Source organism: Oryx dammah, unplaced genomic scaffold (genome assembly GCF_014754425.2).
Source record: "Oryx dammah isolate SB20612 unplaced genomic scaffold, SCBI_Odam_1.1 HiC_scaffold_3, whole genome shotgun sequence".
NCBI classification, from domain to species: Eukaryota; Metazoa; Chordata; class Mammalia; order Artiodactyla; family Bovidae; genus Oryx; species Oryx dammah.
In genome coordinates, this window is record NW_024070187.1 from 6,561,046 (window position 1) to 6,571,731 (window position 10,686).

At 38.6% G+C, this 10,686-nt stretch overlaps 1 non-coding gene and 1 pseudogene across 1 annotated transcript; one reads left to right on the forward strand and one right to left on the reverse strand.

Annotated features, from left to right (window-relative positions):
- Positions 1 to 8,041: 8,041 nt before the first annotated feature.
- Positions 8,042 to 8,113, reverse strand: TRNAS-GGA. The gene has a single exon. It is a non-coding gene; the product is annotated as a tRNA-Ser (tRNA).
- Positions 8,114 to 8,720: 607 nt separating this feature from the next.
- On the forward strand, positions 8,721 to 9,882 carry LOC120861688 (annotated as a pseudogene).
- The last annotated feature ends 804 nt before the right edge of the window (positions 9,883 to 10,686 follow it).

A 10,686-nucleotide genomic window follows, 5' to 3' on the forward strand; every position in this document is an offset into this window, starting at 1 on the left:
ACCACAGGAAAAACCATAGCCTTGACTAGACGGACCTTTGTTGGCAAAGAAATGTTTCTGCTTTTGAATATGCTATCTTGGTTGGTCATAACTTTTCTTCCAAGGAGTAAGCGTCTTTTAATTTCATGGCTGCAATCACCATCTGCAGTGATTTTGGAGCCCAGAAAAATAAAGTCCGACACTGTTTCCACTGTTTCCCCATCTATTTCCCATGAAGTGATGGGACCAGATGCCATGATCTTCGTTTTCTGAATATTGAGAAAAGCCAACTTTTTCACTCTCCACTTTCACTTTCATCAAGAGGCTTTTTAGTTCCTCTTCACTTTCTGCCATAAGGGTGGTGTCATCTGCATATCTGAGGTTATTGATATTTCTCCCAGCAATCTTGATTCCAGTTTGTGCTTCTTCCAGCCCAGCGTTTCTCATGATGTACTCTGCATATAAGTTAAATAAGCAGGGTGACAATATACAGCCTTGATGTGCTCCTTTTCCTATTTGGAACCAGTCTGTTGTTCCATGTCCAGTTCTAACTGTTGCTTCCTGACCTGCATATAGGTATCTCAAGAGGCAGGTCAGGTGGTCTGGTATTCCCATCTGTTTTAGAATTTTCCACCATTAAAGGGACTTATATAGTCAAAGAATACAAGAGAAGAAAACAGATCTACAAAATCAAACCTCAGACAGTTAAGAAAATGGCAATAGGAACATATATATAAATAATTACTTTAAATGTAAATTGATGAAATGCTCCAACCAAAAGACACAGATTGGCTGAATGGATAAGAAAACAAGACCCATATAAATGCTGTCTACAAGAAACCCACTTCAGACCTAACGACACATATAGACTGAAATAGAGTGGATGGAAAAATATATTCCATGAAAATGGGAGCAAAAGAAAGCTGGAGTAGCAATCTTCATATCAGACAAAATAGAGCTTAAAATAAAGATTACAAGAGATAACGAAGGACACTATGTAATGATCAAGGTATCAATACAAGAGGAAAATATAACAATTGTAAATACCTATGCACTTAACATAGGAGCACCTCAATACATAAGACAAACAGTAACAGATATAAAAGGAGAAATTGACAGGAACACAATAATAGTAGGAGACATTCACACCCCACTCACACCAATGGACGGATCATCAAAAGAGAAAATTAAGAAGGAAACACAAGTCTTAAATGAAACATTAGATGAGATGGATCTCACTGATATCTTCAGGACGTTCCATCCACACGCAGGAGAATACACCTTCTTTTCAAGTGCACGTGGAACATTCTCTAGGATAGACCACATCTTGGGTCACAAATCAAAGCTCAGTAAATTTTTATAAATTGAAATCATATCAAGCATCTTTTCTGACCACAATGCTATGAGACTAGATATCAATTACAAGAAAAAAAAAAACTAAAAATCACAAACACATGGAGATTAAACAATGCATTTCTAAATAACCAACAGGTTACTGAAAAAATCAAAAGGGAAATCAAAAAATTTCTATAAACAAATGAAAATGAAAACATGACAACTCAAAATCTATGAAATGCAGCAAAAGCAGTTCTAAGAGTGAATACAATCCTAATTCAAGGAACAGAAAAACATCAAATAGACAACCTAACTTTACACCTAAAACAAATGGAAAAAGAAGAACGAAAAAACCCCAAAGTTAGCAGAAGGAAAGAAATCATAAAGATCTGAGCAGAAATAAATGAAAAAGAAATGAAAGAAGCAATCATAAAGATTAATAAAACTAAAAGCTGTTTTTTTGAGAAGATAAACAAAATTGACAAACCTTTGGCCAGACTCATCAGTAAAAAAAGAGAGAAGAAACGAACAAAATTAGCAATGAAAAAGGAGAGGTTACAACAGACAATGCAGAAATACAAAGGATTATGAGACTCTTACGAACAACTACATGGCAATAAAATGGATCACCTGGAAGAAATGGACAGATTCTTAGAAGAGTTCAATATTCCAAGACTGAACAGGAAGAAACAGAAATTATGAACGACCCAGTTATAAGCACTGAAATGGAAGCTGCGATCAAAAATCTCCCCCAAAACAAAAGCCCAGGACAGGATGGCTTCACAAGAGAATTCCTCTTTCTAAAACTCCTTCAAAAAATTGGAGAGGAAGGAACACTTCAAAACTCATTTTACGAGGCCACCATCACCCTGATACCAAAACCAGACAAAGACAACACAAAAAAAGAAAACTACAGTCCAATATCACTGATAAACATAGAATCAAAAATCCTCAACAAAGTTTTAGCAAACAGAATTTAACAACACATTAAAAAGCTCATACACCATGATCAAGTTGAGTTTATTCCAGGAATGCAAGGATTCTTCAATATACCCAAATCAATTAATGTGATATACCATATTAACAAATTGAAAGATAAAAGCGATATGATGAGCTCAATAGATGCAGAAAAAGCCTTTGACAAAATTCAGCACCCATTTATGATTAAAACTCTTCAAAAAATGGGCATAGAAGGAACAGATGGAGGGATATTCCATGTTTCTGGGTAGGAAGAATCAATATTGTGAAACCATACTACCAAACGCAATCTACAAATTCAATGCGATCCCTATCAAATTACCAATGGCTTTTCACAGAACTAGAACAAAAAATTTCACAATTAATATGGAAACACAAAAGAGCCTGAATAACCAAAGCAGTCTTCAGAAAGAAGAATGAAGCTGGAGGAATCAACCTTCCTGACTTCAGATGATACTACAAAGGTATAGCCATCAAGACAATATGGTACTGGTGCAAAAACAGAAATATAGACCAATGGAACAAATAGAAAGCCCATAAATAAACCCATGCACATATGGGTACCTTATTTTTGACAAAGGAGGCAAGAATATACAATGGGGAAAAGACAGCCTTTTCAATAAATGGTGTTGGGAAAACTGGACAGTTACATGTAAAAGGATGAAATTAGAACACTTCCTAACACCACACACAAAGCTAAACTCAAAATGGATTAAAGACCTAAATGTAAGACCAGAAACTATAAAACTCTTAAGAGGAAAACAGGCAGAACAGTCGATGACATAAATCAAAGCAAGATCCTCTATGACCCACTTCCTAGAGTAATGGAAATAAAAACAAAGTAAACAAGTGGGACCTGATTAAACTTAAAAGCTTTTGCACAGCAAAGGAAACTGTAAGGTGAAAAGACAACCCTCACAATGGGAGAAAATAATAGCAAATGAAACAACTGGAACATGATTAATTTCCAGAATATACAGGGAAAAGACCTTAACAGACTTTTCTTCAAAGAAGACAGATGGCTAACAAACACATGAAAAGATGCTTAACATCGCTCATTATTAGAAAAATACAAATCAAAACATCATCACACTGGTCAGAATGACCATCATCAAAAAGTCTACAAACAATAAACGCTGGAGAAGATGTGGAGAAAAGGAACACTCTTACACTGTTGGTGGGAATATAAATTGATATAGCCAGTATGAAAGACAGTATGGAGATTCCTTAAAATCTAGGAATAAAAGCAACATATGACCCAGCAATCCCACTCCTAGGCATATACCCTAAGGAAACCAAAATTGAAAAAGGCACAGGTATCCTATTGTTCACTGCAGCACTATTTACAATGGCTAGAACATGGAAGCAACTTAGATATCCATCAACAGTTGAATGGACAAGGAAATTGTGGTACATATACACAATGGAATACTACTCAGCCATAAAAAGGAACACATTTGAATCAGTTCTAATGAGGTGGATGAGCCTATAGATTACTATACAGAGTAAAGTAAGTCAGAAAGAGAAAGATAAATATTGTATACTAGCACATATATATGGAATCTAAAAAAAAATGGTACTGCAGGGAAGCAATGGAGAAACAGACATACAGAATAGACTTATGGACATGGGGAGAGGGGAGGAGAGGGTGAGATGTATGGAGAGACTAACATGGAAACGTACATTACCATATGTAAAATAGTTAGCCAATGGGAATTTGCTGTATGGCTCAGGAAACCCAAACAGGGGCTCTGTATCAACCTAGAGGGGTGGAATGGGGAGGAAGATGGTAGGGAGGTTCAAAAGAGAGAGGATATAGGTATACCTATGGCTGATTCATTCTGTAAAGCAATTATTCTTTAATTTAAAAAAAGCTGAAAGCATCATGCTCCCTGATTTCAAACTGCAATATAAAGCATTATAAATCAAAACATGGTACTGGGAAAAAAACACATACATAGATCAATGGGACAAGACAGAGGTCGCAGAAACAGACCAACACACAGGGGCCATTGATAAAAGGACCAAGAATATATAATGAAGAAAGGGCAGTCTCTACAACAAATGTTGTTGGGAAAGCTGGACAGACAAATACTAAAGAATGAAACGGGATTACTATCTTTATACTACACACAAAAATTAACTCAAAACAGATTGAGGATTTGAACATAGGTCCTGAAGCCATAAAATTTCTAGAAGAAAATATAAGTGATAAGCTCCTTGACATAGGTCTTAGGTACAATATTTTTTAATGACACCCAAAGCAAAAGTGACAAAGCAAAAATAAATAAGTAGAACTACATCATACTAAAAAGCTTCTACATAGTAAATGAAACCATAAACAAAATGAATAGGCAACCTATGGACTGAGAGAAAATCTTTGCAAATCACCGGATAAGGAGTTAATATCCAGGAAATGTAGAGCTCACACAATTCAATAGCTAAAAAACAAACAACGTGATTAAATAATGGACAGAATATCTAAAAAGAGACTTTGCCAAAGAAGACATACAGATGGCTAACAGGTACAAGAAAAGATATTCAACATCCTTAATCATCTGCTGCTGCTAAGTCGCGTCAGTCGTGTCCGACTCTGTGTGACCCCAGAGACAGCAGCCCACCAGGCTCCCCGTCCCTGGGATTCTCCAGGCAAGAACACTGGAGTGGGTTGCCAGTTCCTTCTCCAATGCAGGAAAGTGAAAAGTGAAAGTGAAGTCGCTCAGTCCTGTCCAACTAGTAGCGACCCCATGGACTGCAGCCCACCAGGATCCTCCGCCCATGGGAGTTTCCAGGCAAGACTACTGGAGTGGGGTGCCATCGCCTTCTCCGCCTTAATCATCAGGGAAGTGCAAATCAAAACTACTGTAGGGTATCTCCTCACAACTCCTGCTGCTGCTGCTGAGTCGCTTCAGTCGTGTCCGATTCTGTGTGACCCCAGAGACGGCAGCCCACCAGGCTCCCCCGTCCCTGGGATTCTCCAGGCAGGAACACTGGAGTGGGGTTGCCATTGCCTTCTCCGCCTCACAACTCCTAGAACGGCTGTTATCAAAAGACAAGAAATAACAAGCATCGGCAAGGATGTGGAAGCAAAGGGAACGCTTCTGAACTGTCGGTGGGAATGCAAATCGGTGCAGTCACTTTGAAAACAGTATGGCGTTTTCTCAAAAAGTAAAAATATAACTACCATACGGTTCAGCAGTTCCACCTCAGAAGAAAATGAAAATACTAATTCAGAAAGATACACAACTCCATGTTCATTGTAACATTTTTTACACCACCAAGATATGTGAACAATCTAACTGAATGGGTAAAGAAGATGTGTATATATACAAACAAATATGTGTGTCAAGTATGTTGAGATTGCTTAACAAATTTAAAAATGAAAAAAATATTTGCCACTTGCAACAACCTGGACGGACCTTTAGGGTATTATGCTAAGTGAAATAAGTCAGAGACACGTGTTCTACGATCTCTTTCATATGTGAAATCTAAAAAATAAACATAACAGTTCATAGATACAGAGAACAAATTGGTGATTGTCAGAAGTGGGGGTAGGTGTGGTAAGAATAGGTATTAGAGGTCAAAAGGTAAAAAAAATAAAAAAGAATTGTCAACTAGCCAATAGATTCTTATTATCCTAGTCTTAAAATTTCCTTATTTCTATCAACAGAAGCGTCATTAACTCAAACCTGCTGGAGGCATTTAGATGTAGTGAAAACATCTGATTTATAGTCTAATTCTCCACAACATACTTTTATAACCAAAGTACAAGATTGAGTAGAGGATTATAGAAGATCCACTGCTTCATTAATGGATTATGCTGCTCTGTGACTACAACTTAAAATGTTTATTCTTTCAGCAAACAATTATTGAATATTTACTGTGGCCAGCTTCAAAGGTAACTGCCAACATATAACTGTCTGTACGGAGGTGGTTACTGCACAATTGCACTCATTTCACATGCAGGCAAAATAATGCTCAAAATTCTCCAAGCTAGCCATCAATAGTGCATGAACTAAGAATTTCCAGATGTTCAAGCTGGATTTAGAAAAGGCAGAGGAACCAGAGATCAAATTGCCAACATACATTGGCTCACAGAAAAAGCAAGATAATTCCAGAAAAAAACATCTACTTCTGCTTCATTGACCATGCTTTGACTGTATGGATCACAACAAACTAGAAAATTCTTAGAGATATGGGAATACCAGACCACCTCACCTATCTCCTCAGAAACCTGTATGCAGGTCAAGAAGCAACAGTTAGAACTGGATATGGAAAAATGGACTGGTTCCAAATTGGAAAAGGAGTACATCAAGGCTGTATATTGTCACCCTGCTTATTATACTTATATGCAGAGTACATCATGCAAAATGCCAGCTGAATGAAGCACAAGTTAGAATCAAGATTGCTGGGAGAAATATCAATAACCTCAGATATGCAGATGACATCACCCTTTTGGCAGAAAGAAGAGGAACTAAAGAGCCTCTTGATGAAGGAGAGTGAAAAGGTGGCTTAAAACTCAACATTCAAAAAATGAAGATCATGGCATCTGGTCTCATCACTTCATGGCAAATAGATGGGAAACAATGGAAACAGTGACAGACTTCATTTTCTTGGGCTCCAAAATCACTGCAGATGGTGACTGCAGTCATGAAATTAAAGGACATTTGCTCCTTGGAAGAAAAGCTATGTCAAACCTAGACAGCATATTAAAAAGCAGAGACATTACTTTACCGACAAAGGTCCATCTAGTCAAAGCTATGGTTTTTCCAGTAGTCATGTATGGATGTAGTTGGACCATAAAGAAGGCTGAGTGCCAAAGAATTGATGCTTTTGAACTGTGGTGCTGGAGAAGACTCTTGAGAGTCCCTTGGACTGCAAGGAGATCCAACCAGTCAATCCTAAAGGAAATCAATCCTGAATATTCATTGGAAGGACTGATGCTGAAGCTGAAGGTCCAATACTTCAGCCACCTGATGTGAAGAGCTGACTTATTAGAAAAGACCCTGATGCTGGGAAAGACTGAAGGCAGGGGGAGAAGGGGACGACAGAGGATAAAATGGTTGGACGGCATCACTGACTCAATGGACATGAGTTTGAGCGGGCTCCAGGAGATGGTGATGGACAAGGAAGCCTGCTGTGCTGCAGTCCGTGGGGTTGCAAAGAGTCGGAAACGACTGAATGCTGAACATAGAGGTGGTTGTAAAGGTAAATAGTTTATAATGCTCTTTGGAGCCAGGTTTATATGTTTAGTTTCTAAAGTATGTTCTTTTGTAAAAAATATGTTCAGTTCAGTTCAGTTGCTCAGTCGTGACCCGGCATGGACTGCAGCACGCCAGGCATCCCTGTCCATCGCAAACTCCCAGAGTTTACTCAAACTCATTACCCAAAGAAAGGCAATGCCAAAGAATGCCAAAAAAATATGTATTATCAATGTAAATTTAATTTCAGTGTATGAATTATGATGTTACTATTGTCTGAATTAGTAAAATCTCACTATGTTCTCAAAAGTGTTAATGAGGTTATTCTTGGTACAGACATGCGTTGTTTCATTGCACTTTGCTTTATTGTGTTTCAAAGATACTGTGGCATATATGCAGACAAAAGTGAAAGAAAGTTAAAGTGAAGTCACTCAGTCGTGTCCGACTCTTTGTGACCCCATGGACTGTAGCCTATCAGGCTCCACCCTCCATGGGATTCTCCAGGCAAGAGTACTGCAGTGGGTTGCCATTTCCTTCTCCAGGGGATCTTCCCAACCCAGGGATCGAACCCGGGTCTCCTGCATTCCAGGCAGACGCTTTAACCTCTGAGCCACCAGGGAACCCCGCAAAACTTTCTGGACAAAACTATAATTCAAAAAGATAGCAGCACTATTCATAGTAGCCAAACCATGAAAACCACCAAAATGTCCAATGACAGATGAATGGATAAAGAAGATGTGGTACATATTTACAACTACTCAGCCATAAATAAAATAAAAAAGGAAGAAAGGAAGAAAATAATGCCATTTGCAACAACATGGATTCAACTAGAGATTATCACACTAAATGAAGTAAGCCAGAAAGAGAAAGACAAATACCATATGATATCACTTATAGGTGGAACCTAAAATACGGCGCAAATGAACCTGTCTACAAAACAGGAACAGAGACTCACAGGCAGAGAGATCAGACTTGTGCTTGTCAAGGGAGAGGAGAAAAGGGAGAGAGTTGGTCTGGGAATTTGGGGATAAACACCAAGGTCCTACGGTACACCACAGGGAGCTATATCCAGTCTCCTGGGATAATCCATAATGGAAAAGAATGTTTTTAAAAGAGAATGTAGGCTATTTCGTGGACGTCACGTGTGCGGGCGCATCTGGGAACGCGGGCGGGAGGGGACCGGGAAGACCTAGCTTAAGTTCTGTGGATTTCAACCTCTGCATTTCTAACCTAAGATCTCGAAATGCGTCGTGATTCCTGTCCATTGGACTGTAAATTTTATGTAGATAATCTTGGAAACAATGGTAATAAGACTGAATTGGAACGAGCTTTTGGCTGTTATGGACCACTCCGAAGTGTGCGGGTTGCTAGAAACCGTCCTGGCTTTGCTTTTGTTGAATCTGAAGCTCCCCCAGATGCAGCTGATGCTGTCTCAGAGCTAGACCCAGAGAACACACGGAGTGGCTGCCGAGAAGGGTGGAACTATCCAATGGTGAAAAGGCAAGTGGAAATCGTGGCGCACCTCCTTCTTGGGGTCGTCACCTTTGAGATGGAGGAGGAATCCTCTACCTCCACGCAGATCTCCAAGACAGGAGAAGCTTCTCCCGCAGCCGGAGCAGGTCCCTTTCCAGAGATAGGAGAAGAGAGGGATCACTGTCCCGGGAGAGAAGTCACAAAGCCATCCTGATCTTTCTCTAGGTCTCACAGCAGATCTAGGTCAAACGAAAGGAAATAGAAGATCAGTTTGCAAGAGGAGTGACGTACAGGAAATAACTTCATTTGACAGGAGTAAGTACAGAAAATTCAAGTTTTGTTTGAGACTGCATAAGCTTGGTGCATTTTTAAAATGTTTTAGCCGTTCACATTTGTTTGTCTGTTGGAACAGTGACACACAAAGGTGTAATTCTCTATGGTTTGAAATGGATCATATGAGGCATGAATATCAAAAATTGTTACTTTAAAATGTTCCCTTAAACAAAACTTAATTTGCTTTGAATTTTAGTCTTGCATAGGCTGATAATAAACCTTTAACTCCTGCCCAGGTAAAGTCGATGTTTAACATTATGGAAACAAAAACTGGCAAAAATTGGAAGATTTTTTCAACATTGCTGGGACACGGTATGCAGCTATAGTTAAGTGGTTTTTAAAAGCTGCTGTGAACTCAAAAGCTGGAAAAATTAAAGCTGCACCCTTAAACTAGATTAGAGGTTTAAAAATTCCACTAGTCTTCACACTGGACAAAAGGTTGTCCATTTGGTGTAGAATCTAAGAAGTTTCAAAGAAGTTAGTTTACCTTTGCTTTAGGTTGTAAGTTCCTTCTGTGATTGCTGTATAAGAATACATAGCTCTTTGTAACATTCTTTATTTGGAAATTTGAGACTACTCAAAATACCCAATGTCCTGCCAGTTTAAGGGTAGATTGTAGAGCTGAACTGAGTTACAGTGCAAGATTCTTTTCTCATGCTGTCATTTGTAATATGTTTTGTGAGAATCCTTGGAATTAAAGTTTTGGTTGCAAAAAAAAAAGAGAGAGAGAGAATGTATATATGTGTAAAACTGAGTCACTCTGCTGAGTTTTGCACAATGTTGCAAATCAACTATGTGTCAATAAAAAGGGGGAAAAAAATAAGGTGGTTCCACTGTGAACCTGTAAGATTAACAGAGAAGAAAATTCTGGCAATACCAAGAATGTCAAGCACATAGGAAAACAAACTCTCAAGTACAGCTGGTGGGAGTATGCCTTTGTATAATCATTTTAGAGAGCATCTGGCAATGTTTAGTATAATTAAAGATGCGCACACACTGCTTCCCAGGAATTTCACTTCTAGATATATACTCTGAGAAATCATCACCAGTGTGTACAAGGAGACATGTTCAGGATGTATACAAGATTATTTTCTGTAATAGCAAAAAAAATTGTACTAAATTAGAAGAAATGAATGAATAATATATGTGTATAATAAAATATGTATCACCTTTAAACACAAATAAAACACTAAAAAACAAATCAAGGGATTTCCCTAATGATCCAGTGATTAAGAATCTGCCTTCCAATGCAGGAGACACAGGTTTGATCCCTGGTCCGAGAACTAAGAGCCCACATACTTCAAGGCAACTAAGTCTGACTGCGGGAAATAGAGAGAAGCCTGCACCCCAAAGAAAGGTCCTGCATGCCACAACTAAGACCTGATGC